The sequence below is a fragment of the Nomascus leucogenys genome, chromosome 1a, assembly GCF_006542625.1.
Source record: "Nomascus leucogenys isolate Asia chromosome 1a, Asia_NLE_v1, whole genome shotgun sequence".
In the NCBI taxonomy this organism is placed as follows: domain Eukaryota; kingdom Metazoa; phylum Chordata; class Mammalia; order Primates; family Hylobatidae; genus Nomascus; species Nomascus leucogenys.
The window spans coordinates 84,228,123-84,241,213 of NC_044381.1; the positions used below are offsets into that span (position 1 = coordinate 84,228,123).

The 13,091-nt window shown below is 40.8% G+C and overlaps 1 protein-coding gene across 3 annotated transcripts in view; it reads left to right on the forward strand.

The window, feature by feature from the left end:
- Positions 1–316: 316 nt before the first annotated feature.
- The window catches only part of MPP5 (membrane palmitoylated protein 5), a 100,888-nt gene continuing 88,113 nt past the window's right edge, over positions 317–13,091 (forward strand). Inside the window, exon 1 of one of the 3 annotated variants that reach the window (XM_003263590.2) lies at positions 317–741. The gene's annotated coding sequence lies outside the window, so the exon portion shown is untranslated. The remainder of the gene's footprint in view (positions 742–13,091) is intronic. The other 2 variants (XM_030812433.1, XM_030812432.1) reach the window with 2 other exon arrangements.

Below are 13,091 nucleotides of genomic sequence, written 5' to 3' on the forward strand. Positions count from 1 at the left end.
GTTCTAGTCCTTGCCATCCTTGCTTTCTGGTTTTCAGAAGTCAGTGCAGCTGCTGGCTTTATGGAGTCTTCTGCGGGACACTGCACACATCCAGGTGTTTACGTAATTTTTTTAAAAAAACAAATGTTAGATTGTGTGACTAACTTGACAGGACATGAGGAATCTCTTCAAGAGGAATCAGATTTTCTTCAGGAGCCGTCATCCAGAGACAAGAGCCAAGGGACGTAGAAACCCAGGGAAGCCTCGCGTCCCCACAAAGCCCGCCGGCCAAACCCCGAAGCGGCTCCACAGTGCCAGCTAGCCCCGAGCAGTACGCGTTTTAGACTTAGAGGCGCGCGACTGCGCGCACCCGGCGGGAGCTGCGGAGACGACCAATGAGCGGGCGCTCTCTCCGCGCCGGCTCGGGATTGGGCAAGCCGCGCCAGCCTCTCACGGGCGGGGTGGGACTGGGATCCGCGCGCCCACTGCGCCAGAGTCCCGGGGGCGCGTGCGCGGTCTCGCGGCGGCCGCAGGGGCCGGTCTCGCGCGGTCTGGAAGTGGAGTTGCTGGCGGCTGTGGCGGTGACGGCGGCGACGGAGGAGGCTGGCGGTGGGGCGGGGGCGGGGACTAAGGATTCTGAGGTAGGGAGTCGGGAGTTTCTGGATTCTTTATCCGGTATTTCAAGGGCCGCCGGAGGGCTGTCGCTTCTGCAGTGCTTAAGCGCGGCCGGGGCGGGAGGCTCCGCGGAGCCGAGGCGCCGAGGTAAGAGGCGGATCGGCGGCGGCTGGGCTGTGGAGATCTTAATCAACAGGTCCCCGGGAGCGCGGCGGGGGAGGGGCGGGCGGGCTCCCCTTCCCCCACACGCCGCGCAAACTCCGGCCAGCGGGAGACCCCTGGCAGCCAGGCGGGCTTCCTCAGGCGCGGGAGCTGCGGCCGTGGAGGGCGTGAGCCCAACCTTTGTCCCTCGGAGCAACGCTGCCTGCGCGGTGCCCGCTCCTTTTGCTTGGCTGGGCATGCACCTTGGCGCGGGCCACAGCCAGCCGGGCCCGAGGTGCAGGGGGCGCGGCGGGGAGTCGTCTGCCCCCTGCGCCCCCGCTCCGAGGTCGCGACGCGCGGGACTCCCTCCCGGCCGGGTCTGGGAAATCGGCGAGGGAACGCTTTCCATTAGAAGTCAGAATGTAGTCAGCGTTCCTCTGCCTGACTCAGCTGCTGGTATTCTGCTGCTCATTGCGTTCTTAAACACGCAAACAGTTCCTGCTTCCTTGTGACCACTTTTAAAGAAAAGCCTAGTTTTGTTCATGGTTTCTGATAATTTAAGGTTGCACGTTGAACTTTGAAGCCTGTAAATTGTTATAACCTACGTTTAATGAAGGTTGCTTTAAACGATCTTTGTAGTAAATTATGTAACTTTCTAATGATCATAACTCACCTTCTGTTGATTGACATACAGTAATGTGTACGGAATGTAGGTTTCGGTCGAAAGGTTTTTCTTGGCAGTTTATGCTAAAATTAAAATCTGATGACTAGGAAGTTTTTAGATGTAGTGTGGAGTGTGTGTTTTGTCTCCACACTCGTTTAGAATAGTAAGAATTTAGATTTGGAAAGTCAGTTGAACAAAAATTTTGAAATTTTGATTTGACTGACGCAGTGAAAGGTGTTAATATTTCTGATTTTTAAAAAAAGCAATATCATGTTTTAATGATAGTTTACTAATTATGCTTTTGGATTATACCAGAAGTTAATAACCTGTTAAATTATGCAATAGGAACAAATGACGTGTTGGTTATTGGTGTCTTTGAAGTATTGGTGGTAATGAAACTTATTAAATAAGCTTCCTTGAATTAACTACCGATTTTTTTTTTTTTACTAGATCCGTGTGGACATAGCGTATTGTGGATAGGTTTTATAGGCTTTCTATTTGCAGCAGGATGAGCTATTAAACTATAATGTAAGAGATTTGTAGATACAACAGGCAAAAATAGGAAAAGCAATTCATTATTTTATCTTTAAAAATCGAGTAAATTTTACCATGTACCTGAATTACTTTTGGCTAGACGGACTTGAACTTGACAAATTAAGGTGGATTGATTAACATTAACTTGTTTTAGAATGTTAAAACGGGAGAGAATATATAAGTTCTACCTGAGGGTGACCCAAGTCAGTACAGTGGGTTTAGCTTTTACATGATCTTGAATTATGATTTTGATTAAAAATCTCATCACAGGGGCACGTGTTTTCAGGATCTCCTGAGGGCTGTGTCATGGAAAAAATTTTAAAAATAAAATTTTATCACCCATTCCAAGAAATTTGATCAATTTTATATAATATTATACTGAAATGCCCTATTTCTCTGATATTTTCTGATTTCAGAGTGTCGAGAAAAAAATAGTATCTTGACATATGTGCTTATATAGAATATAATTGTCTTTTCTTTCTTTCTTTTTTTTTTTTTTTTGTGAGACAGAGTCTCGCTCTTGCCCAGGCTGGAGTGCAGTGGCACGATCTTGGCTCACTGCAGTCTCCACTTCCCGGGTTCAAGTGATTCTTCTGCCCTCAGCCTCCCGACTAGCTGGGACTACAGGTGCTCGCCACCACACCTGGCTAATTTTTGTATTTTTAGTAGAGATGGGGTTTCACCATGTTGGCCAGGCTGGCCTCGAACTCCTGACCTCAGGTGATCCACCCGACTCGGCCTCCCAAAATGTTGGGATTACCGTCGTGAGCCACCGCCAGAATATAATTTTTTTTTTTTTTTTTTTTTGAGACAGAGTCTTGCTCTGTCGCCCAGGCTGGAGTGCAGTGGTCCAATCTCGGCTTACTGCAAGCTCTGCCTCCCGGGTTCACGCTATTCTCCTGCCTCAGCCTCCCGAGAAGCTGGGACTACAGGCGCCCGCCACCACGCCCGCTAATTTTTTGTATTTTTTTTTTAGTAGAGACGGGTTTTCACCGTGTTAGGCAGGATGGTCTCAATCTCCTGACCTTGTGATCCACCCGCCTCGCCCTCCCAAAGTGCTGGGATTACAGGCGTGAGCCACCACGCCCGGCCCTTATATTTTTTGATCATATACTTACTGAATCGTAGGATCGTTGAGTTGGAAGTAATCTTACTGGTTATATAGTCTAACCTCTTCATTTTCCACGAAAAAGAAAGTGAGGCTTGCAGGAGTTAAGTAATCCGTAGTCTGACTGCTAGTTAGTGACAGACTTGGAACTACATGAATGCTAAAATGCTGTTCTCCATATTCTAAGCTTCCATATTCTAAGTTCAGTGCTCTTCTCAGGATGTCTTATTGTTAAATAAACCAATAAGTTGCCTTCTCCAAGTCACTTAACTGGCAGGATTCTTTCTGTCATGCATTTTTTCCCTTTTCTTTTTTAGTAACTACTAACTGCAATTCATTCCTCTACTGAAGAATTTTCAGTTTTCTAATATTTCAAACAATGTTTAATGAATATCTTTGTGCATGTCTTCTTGAGCGCATGTGTGGACGCTTTCCTAGAATGTATGTATACCTACCTATAAGTGGAATTGCTGATAATAGGTTGATAAGCGTTTTCAACATTACTAGCTACAGCCAAATTACCCTTTTTAATGCTGTAACCATTTACATTCCTGCAAACAGTATGAGTGACAGTGGCTTCACATCCTTGCCCACACTTGGCATTGTAAGATTTTAAAATTTTTGCTAATCTGGTGGATGAGAAATGATATAATTGCTTCCTTTCTTTAAAAAATATTTAACTCTAATTTACATGAAATGAAATTAACTCTTTTCATTGTACAGTTCCAACTCAGAGAGCTGTGCAACTACCACAATCAAGATAAAGAACAGTTCCATCACCTATCCATTCACCAGTTGAAGGACATTTGAGTTGTTTTCAGGTTTTTGTGACTGAATAAAGTGGCTGTAAATCTTTGCAAATAGGTTTTTGTGTAAACCTAAGTTTTTGTTTCTCTTAAGTAGATGGAATATGGTAGATATAGTCTAATTTTATCTTAAAATAAAAAAAAGACCTATCTGTGGTAGACAGAATAAAGGTCTTCAAAGATATCCTAATCCCTGGAACCTGTGAATATGTTTGCTTACTTGGCAAAGACTTATTAAGGTTGCTAATCAGATGACGTTAGGGAGATTATTGTGGATTATTCAGGTGGTCCCAGTGTATCACACAATCTTTAAAAAAGGAAAGAGAGGCAGAAGAGTAGAGTCAGGAAAAAAAAGATGCAACAATGGTCAGAGAAGCGCAAAGTTGCTGGCTTTGAAGATGGAGGAGAGTAGGCCACAAACTAAGGAATATGAGTGGTCTCTAGAATCTTGAAGAGGCTCCAGAAAAGAAAGCAGCCCTGCCAGTAATTTTAGCCAAGGGAGACATATGCCAGATTTCTAACCTATAGGACTGTAAAATAATTTCTGTTGTTTTAAGCCACTAAATTTGTGGCAATTTGTTACGTTGGCATAGGAAACTAATACACTGTCAAGCTGTGTTTGAAGTGGCTGAACCACTTTGCATTTCCACCAGCAATATATGAGAGGTCCAGTTGCTTTACATTCCTATCAGCACTTGGTATGGTCAGTCTTTAGATTTAGCCATTTTAAAAGTATCTCGTTGGGATTTTTCTTTGCATTTCCTCCATGACTGAGGATGTTGAGCATCTTTTCATGTGCTTATTTGCCATCTGTTTATCTTTGGTAAAGTGTCTGAACCTTTTGCCTATTTTTAAATTGGATTATTTTCTTATTGCTGAATTTATTATTATCTTATTATTTTTTCCTTTTTTTTTTTTAGGGATGGGGTCTCACTATGTTTCCCAGGCTGGTCTCAGAACTCCTGGGCTCAAGTGATTCTCCTGCCTCAGCCTCCCAAAGTGTTGGGATTACACGCATGAGCCACTGCCCCAAAAGTTTTTTATAGTCCTTTATCTTTGTCAGATAAGTGATTTATGAAGGTTTTCTTCCACTCTGGCTTGCCTTTTCATCCTCATAACTTCTATACTTCATTACTTTTGAAGTATAGAATTTTAAATTTTGAGAAAGTCCAAATTATTAATTTTTAAAATTTGAATATTATATCTAAGAACTCTTTGCTCAATCCATGGTCAGAGAGATTTTTCTCCTATTTTTTTTCTAAGTTTTATATTGTAATTTTATTTTTAGATCTATGTTCCATTTTGAGTTTATTTTTGTATAAAATGAGAGAAGTACAGGTTGTTTCACTTATTTATTTGTCCAGTTCCATGACCATTTGTTTAAAACATGATCTTTTTCCCATTGTATTCCCCTTGTCTCTTTGTCAAAAGCTATTTGACTACATTTGTTTGGGTTTGTTTATGGACTCTTGAATTGATCTATTTTGTCTATCCTTTTTATTTTTTATTTTTATTTTATTTTATTTACATTTTTATTTTTTATTTAGAGACAGGGTCTCTCTCTGTCTCTCAGGCTGGAGTGCAGTGGTGTGATCTCTGCTCACTGCAGCCTTGGCCTCCCAGGTTCAAGCAATCCTCCTAAGTAGCTGGGACCACAGGCGTGCCACCACACTTGGCTGATTTTTAAAACTATTTGTAGAGATGAGGTCTTGGCTATGTTGCCCAGGCTGTATTATTTAAAAAATTTTTCAGACAGGGTCTCACTCTGTCACCCAGGCTGGAGTACAGTGGTGTGAATATGGCTCACTGCAGCCTCAACCTTCAGGACTCAAGCCATCCTCCCACTTTTCCCAGTGGCTGGTACTATAGGTACATGCCACCATGCCAGGCCAATTTTTAAAATTTTTTGTAGAGAGAAGATCTCCCTACGTTGCCCAAGCTGGTCTTGAGCAGCTGAGCACAAGGGATCCTTCCACCTCAACCTCCAAAAGTGCTAGGATTACAGGTGTTAGCCACTGAGCCTGGCCTACTATAGCTTTTTTTTGTTTTTGTTTTTGTTTGAGATGAAGTCTTGCTCTATTGCCAGGCTGGAGTGCAGTGGTACGTTATCAGCTCACTGCAACTTCCGCCTCCAGGGTTCAAGTGATTCTCCTGCCTCAGCCTCCCAAGTAGCTGGGATTATAAGCACAAACCACCACGCCCAGCTAATTTTTGTATTTTTAGTAGAGGCGGGGTTTCACCGTGTTGGCCAGGATGGTCTTGATCTCCTGACCTCATGATCTGCTTGCCCCGGCTTCCCAAAGTGCTGGGATTACAGGCGTGAGCCACTGCACCCGGCCTGCTATAGCATTAAAATAAGTCTTCACATTAGGTAATGTGACTCTTCCACTGTATTCTTTCTCAAAATTGTTATGGCTATTTTTAGTTCCTTTGCTTTCTGTATGGTATTTAGAATCATCTTAATAATTCATACATTCTGTTGGGATTTTGATTGAGATTGTGTTTAATTTAGAGATCAACCTGAAGATAATTGACATCTTAATAATTTGAGTCTTCTAATCTATGAACATGCTATTTCTTTCCATTTATGTGAATATTGTAGTTTTCAATATGCAGATCTTGCAAATACTTTATTAAGTCTATACCTAATTATTTTAATTTTTTGGTCCTATTGTAAATGGTAATCTAAAAAAATCAGATTCCAATTGATCACTGATAGTATATAGAAATTAATTTTTGTATATTGACTGTTTCCTGACTTTCTGCTAAACTCCCTTATTAGCTCTAGGAGCTTTTTTATTTTAGTAATTTTTTTTGAAATTTTCTAAGTAGACAGTCATGCTCAAAACTTTTCTTTCCTTCTAGTCTGTATGCCTTTTATTTCTTTTCCTTAACTTACTATATTGGCTTGGCTAGGACTTCCACTGAGGTGTCAAATAGGAGAGATGAGAAGTAGCATCTTTATCTTGTTCACTTTTTTTTTTTTTTTTTTTTTTTTTTTTTTAAGATAGGGTCTCACTCTATCCCCAGACTAAAGTGTAGTGGTGCAGCAAGGCTCACGGCAGCCTCAACTTTCTGGGCTCAGTTGATTCTCCCATCTCAGCCTCTTGAGTAGCTGGGACCCACTGTGAGTGCCACCATGCCCAGCTAATTTTTTGTATTTTTAGTAGAGACAGGGCTTCACCATGTTGCAGGCTGGTCTCGAATTCCTGGGCTCAAGCGATCTGCCCACGTCAGCCTCCCAAAGTGCTGGGATTACAGGCAAGAGTCACAGTGCCTGGCCTCTTGCTCAGTTTCTTAAAGAAAAAGTATTCAGTTTTTCACCTTTAAAATATATTAGCTGTAGGTCATTTTGTGCATTCTCTTAAGGAGGTTAAGGAGGTTGTCTTCTGTTCCTAGGTTACTGAGGGTTTGTTTTTTAAATCATGAATGGACGTTGAATTTTATCGTATGCCTTTTCTGCGTGTATTGAGAAGATTGTGTGAACTTTTTTCTTTAATCTGTTATTATGGTGAATTACACTGATTTTTCAAATGTTGAACCACATTTGCATGTTTCTGGGACTATGGGGTTATTTTAAACAAAAATCATTTTGGATTTTTTAAAACTAATATACATTAACATTTATTCTTAAAAATGAAGGAGCAATGTCACATGCCTGTAGCCCCAGCCAATTGGGAGGCTGAGGTGGGAGGGTTGCTTGAGCCCAGGAGTTTGAGTCCAGCCTGAGCAACATAACAAGATCTCTTAAAAAAAAAAAAAAAAAGAAACCAAATATAAGATTTTGTGAACTAAAATACTTAATGAAGTCAGTAGAGGCAAGGTATTCATTAACAGTTACCTACCTACATTTTACATTTTAGTAGGACTTAAATTTTCTTGATTTATTCTAGAGTTTGTATATTGGAGGACTCTTATTTAAAATTACTAAATGAGAGCTGGGTATGGTGGTTCATGCTGTAGTCCCAGCTACTCAGGAGGCTGAAATGAGAGAATTGCTTGAACACAGGTGGCTGCAGTGCTCTCTGATCACACCTTTGAAATAGCCACTGCACTTCAGCCTGGGCAACACAGTGAGACCTGTTCTCTAAAAAAGTTTTTTTGAAAATTAGTAATAAAGAAAATGTTATTTGTGTCATTGTAACCAAACATTCCCCATTCTGGGTAGTTTAAGATAAGTTGTTTAAATGGACTTGGAGAAGTTAGGCATGGTGGTTTGCGCCTGTCATCCCAGCTACTCAGGAGGCTGAGGCAGGAGGATTGCATGAGCTCAGTTCTAGACCAGCCTGGGTGACAGAGCGAGACGAGTGAATGAATGGATAGTGAATTGTATTTTGAATGAAGATAAAATGATATGATTTGGAGGTTTTTACTTAGAATGAAAACCATGAATTAGAAAAAAAAAAAGCAGGCTGGGCGTGGTGGCTCACGCCTGTAATCCCAGTACTTTGGGAAGCCGAGGTGGGTGGATCACGAAGTCAGGAGATCGAGACTTTCCTGGCTAACATGGTGAAACCCCCGTCTCTACTAAAAATACAAAAAATTAGCCAGGTGTGGTGGCGGGCGCCTGTAGTCCCAGCTACTCGTGAGGCTGAGGCAGGAGAATGGCGTGAACCTGGGAGGCGGAGCTTGCGATGAGCCGAGATCCCCCCACTGCGCTGCAGCCTGGGCGACAGAGCAAGACTCTGTCTCAAAAAAAAAAGAAAAGAAAAAAGAAAAGCAAACTCCTTCTTCATACCAGAAAATCAAATATAGACTCCTGGTTAATCACATAAATGTTCAGCTTAAAGTACAGAGTAGAATGATTTCAGTGAATTTTTTTTTTTTTTTTTTTTTTTAAGTGGTAAGGCCTCACTCTGTTGACTAGGCTGGACTTGAACTCCTGGGCAGAAGTGATCCTCCTGCCTCAGTCTCCTCACTAACTGGGACTATAGACACATGCCACTCACACCTGGCTCCGTTAATGTATTAAATCAAAAAGTGTGAAGTGAAATAAAAAACAAAATGCTAGTAAGAAAAAGCCAGGTGCCATTTTGTTTTGAACCGAGTATGTTCCTTCATGAGAAATATGGGTGCATGACACATGCTCATTAAATATATTTTGAATTGTGAGATTTTTTTCCTTCATCAATTCAAGCTGCAGAGGCAGTTTATTTTTTATTTTAGTTAATTAATTATTTTATTTAGAGACGGGATCTTGCCCTGTCACCCAAGCTGGAGTACAGTGGTGTGATCATACCTCACTGCAGCCTCAAACTCCTAGGCTCAAGTAACTCTCCTACTTTAGCCTCCCAAGTCATTGGGATTACTGGTGGGAGTCACTGCACCTGGCCAGAAAACAGCTTAATTATGAAACAGTAACTTCATAATCAAGCTTTATAATTTTGTTGTTTTTATAAATTTGGGCTAATTATGATATAACATTATAAAAATTAAAACATTTGGCTTTCTGTCTCATATAATTTTATAGTTTCTTCTTCAGTTAATAGTCTCAAAGACCCTCAAAGACGTTGAAATTTTGAGGCCTCCAGGGTTCTTGGCATTTTGCTTCTTTAAGGCAGGGGTCAACAACTTTCTGCAAGTATTTTAGCTTCGTGGGCCATATTGTATCTGTTGCAAGTAGTACTCAGTTCTGCTGTTAGAGTGGCAGAGGTAGCCAAACAAATGAGCATGACTTTTCCAATAAAACTTTACTTATAAAAATAAGGTGTGCCTGATTTGACCTCTGGACTTAGTTTACATACCAACATTTTTATTTTTATTTTTTGAGATAGAGATGGGGTCTCACTATGCTCAGGCTGGTCTCGAACTCCATGACTCAAGTGATCCTCCCAAGTTGGCCTCCTAAGGTACTGGGATTACAGGCATGAGCCATCACGCCTGGCCTACATACCAATTTTGTTGTTGTTGTTGTTGTTGTTGTTTTTTGAGACCAAGTCTCACTCTGTCCCCCAGGCTGGAGTGCAATGGCATGATCTCGGCTCGCTGCAACCTCTGCCTCCTGGGTTCAAGTTATTTTCCCGCCTCAGCCTCCCGAGTAGCTGGGATTACAGGCACCCGCTATCATGCCCGGCTAATTTTCGTATTTTTGTGGAGACGGGGCTTCACCATGTTGGCCAGGCTGGTCTTGAACTCCTAACCTCAGGTGATTTGCCCATTTCGGCCTCCCAAAGTGCTGGGATTACAAGTGTGGGCCACCACGCTTGGCCTCATACCAATGTTTTAAGGCAAAAAATCAGTAGGAGAAATGACAGTAATTATAGTAATGTAGTAAAAGGAGCCTTGGGGTATTTATTTCATGCTGTAATTCTAGGCCAAGCCTCACTTTTCTCACCTGTGACATGTAGCCACCTTGAAAGATGATTGAAAAAATTAAGATAAGATATGGAAAGCACCCAGCAAAATATCTGACACATAGCAAATACTTAATAAATATTCATTTATTCACTTTTTGTTTCAAGACTGCACAGTGCTTTGTCACAAACCAACAGATGTGAAATAATTAAGGAGAGTCAGGTTTTTACAGTTTGTAGTATATCTAATAAGTTCAAATATTAGAAATTTTAATTACGTGTTTATAGTTATCTTTTGAGTTATGCTTTTTTGATATAAATCATAATTACTTGGCTTCACAATTTGAGAAACTTCACACAAAAAGTTGAGGATTTTGTGTCAAAACATTATATTTTGAGAGTTTTACATTGTCACAGAAAAGGTTTGAGAATGTCACTTAAAATACATTATTTTGTTTTGATGTAAGAAGTAGGCAATCTGTATTTTGCTTGTGTGTTTTAGAAGTGCCTTTAAGACTGCATTCATTTAACATGATTGCTTCCTATGAATGTAGTGAGCTAGGTGCTCTGCTAGGACTTGGTTGTACTTAGAGTATCCATATTTAGATACTCATTTTTGTGTTATGTTTGAAATGTAAGTAACGCTTCAGAAAGTCTTTTTTCTGAGTTTCTATCAAGATAAAGCTGTTCTATTTTGTTTTTTATGAAGCTGGTTGAGATCACTAGAGCCATTTTATGGCACACAAATGGGTCACATCCTACAACTTGAAAACCACTGATGTAGATAGATGAAAGTAACCCCTCTCCAAGAGGCTGTGTTCATAATTTCATTTAAAATTCAGCCACCCACTCTTCCTTCCTCTAGGAACGTTCCATACCCTCCTATTGGCAATTAAGTTTTAGTTCTTAAAATTTTAGGAAAGTATGCATTAACAATTTATTCTTTTTTTGTAACTCATCTGTAAGTTATTGAGGGCTGTGACTACTGTTTGATGTTCATTTATGCTCAGAATTACTAGACACTCAAATATTTACTGACCCAAAAAATCTGGAAGAAAATAAGTTATGCGTTAAACAGTGGTTCTGTCTTAGTACTGGAAATCACATTGCCTCACATTGAAAACGGTATAAACTCCAGTTTATGTGTACTGGACACGCAGATTTAACTGTCTAATATTAAACAAAAAAATCTAGTATTAAACAGGTTGTTTTGTGACTCTGATAGTCATCTGGGCCCTTCCTCTGAAACACACACACTGTTCATACAATATGCAGGGATTCATGGAAATAAGGTCATGAACCCCAGATACAAGTCTCTGATCCAGGTGATTCATCGACTTTACAAATGACCTGCCAATGTTTTTCACGATAATGATTTGCATAAGGATAATCAGTACATACTTAGAGTTAATGAAAATAAATTTCATAGTTTTTATAGGCATCTTAAAGGAATCTTATCCTTCTGTATTTTATACCTTATCCTTTTATACTTAAAATTTGTAGCAAGACCAAATCACAATACTTTCTGCTTTCCCCTCTTATCCAGAATTGTATCCCTTGCTGTGTCTCTTAATGTGTTATGCCATATGCTGTATCCTTTGTATGTATTTCTTAAATACTAACAACTACATTTCAAGTTCTTTGTCAGCATTCTGCTTTTTACAAATGAGGAAATTGAGACTCAGAGAGATTAAATATTTTATCCATAGTCCTATTATAAGTGATAGAAAGGAGTTGAATTCATTTTATTTGATCCCAAAGCCCTTGGCTTTTCTGCTTTGTCTATAATATAGCCTGCCTTAAGACTTATTTTAACATTGTCTTTTTGGTAAGATTAGAAACTTTTTGATGAAAGCCATTTTCCCCTTTACCTAGTGTTTAAAAATGTACATGAGGCTGGCACAGTGGCTCACGCCTGAAATCCCAGTATTTTGGAGGCCGAGGCAAGAGAACCGCTTGAGCCCAGGAGTTTGAGACCAACCTAGGCCACATAGCGGGACCCTGTCTCTACAAAAAATACAAAAATTAGCTGGACTTGGTGGTGTGTGCCTGTGGTCCCAGCTACTCGCGAGGCTAAAGTGAGAGGATTTCTTGAGCGTGGGAGGTTGAGGCTGCAGTGAACCATGATGGCCCCATTGCACTCCAGCCTGGGCAACAGAACGAGAACCTGTCTCAAAAAAAAAAGTAGTTGAATTAAAGTGAAGAACTTTGAGCCTGTAAGTTGTAAATAAGCTCCTTAAGGGTAGGGTAGGGGGTTGTATCTTTTTGTCTTAGTGTGTCAGCCCTTAATGTGGCTGCGATACAATAAGAAATATATATTTGGTCTTTGTCCCTGATAACTGACCTAGAGCTTCTAAATCCCTCGAGATTTTCTTAAGCATAAAAGTGATAAGAGAGTCTTTTGTTTGAATGAGGGTTATAAGAGCATCTTTTGTTTCAGTGAGTCAACTCTTGGCAGGCCCCTATAATAGCTTCAGGTTAGGGGGCTGGTTGCCGGAAAGATCAAGGCATGGGGCCCCACCTTCAACCTCTGGGAAGGCAAAGAGGGGCTAGAGATAGCCAGTCACCAATGGCCAGTAATTTAATCATGCCCATCTAATGAAACTCCTAAATGACAGTGTTTGGAGAGATTCTGGGTTGGTGAATATTTCAAGGTGCTGGGAGACTGGTTTGACTGGAGAAGGCATGGAAGCTCCACCCCACCTGCCTAAAGCTTGCTCTTTGCATCTCTTCCATTTGGCTATTCCTGAGTTGTATCCTTTATAATAAACCAGTAATAGTAAGTAAAGTGCCTTTCTGAGTTCTGGGGCCATTCAAGCAAATTATTTTTATTTATTTATTTATTTTTTTTTAGAGACAGGGTCTTGCTCTGTCACCCAGGCTGGAGTGCCGTGGCATGATCATAGCTCACTGCAGCCTTCAACTCCTGGGCTCAAATAGGCGTGCACCAC